Source organism: Gossypium arboreum, chromosome 6 (assembly GCF_025698485.1).
Source record: "Gossypium arboreum isolate Shixiya-1 chromosome 6, ASM2569848v2, whole genome shotgun sequence".
In the NCBI taxonomy this organism is placed as follows: Eukaryota; Viridiplantae; Streptophyta; class Magnoliopsida; order Malvales; family Malvaceae; genus Gossypium; species Gossypium arboreum.
In genome coordinates this window covers 93,573,470-93,573,831 of record NC_069075.1, presented here as the reverse complement: position 1 = coordinate 93,573,831, position 362 = coordinate 93,573,470, and the positions used below count along the sequence as shown (strand labels likewise).

At 40.6% G+C, this 362-nt stretch overlaps 1 non-coding gene across 1 annotated transcript; it reads left to right on the top strand.

The window, feature by feature from the left end:
* Positions 1-255: 255 nt before the first annotated feature.
* Positions 256-362, top strand: LOC128294352 (small nucleolar RNA R71). Its single transcript, XR_008284664.1, has one exon. It is a non-coding gene; the product is annotated as a small nucleolar RNA R71 (small nucleolar RNA).

Sequence of the window (362 nt, the reverse complement as noted above, 5' to 3'; positions counted from 1 at the left end):
TCAATTTTCTTATTCAAGAGTTCTACCTGCTTAGAGAGCATGGTGACCGAATCGACGTTATAAACACCGGTTGTTTTCGTTGGCTTTGTCCTCATGACTTGCCACTGATAGTTATTTAGTGACATCTCCTCTATAAATTCATAGGCATCTTCAGGTGTCTTATTATTGATGGTTCCGCCAGCAGCTGCGTCAACCATTTGTCTAGTCGAAGGATTCAGGCCATTATGAAAAGTTTGAACCTGTAGCCAGAGTGGTAACCTATGGTGAGGGCATCTTCGCAAAAGGTCCTTATATCTCTCTCATGCATCGTAGAGTGTTTCTAAATCCATCTACACAAAAGAAGAGATATCATTACGTAATTT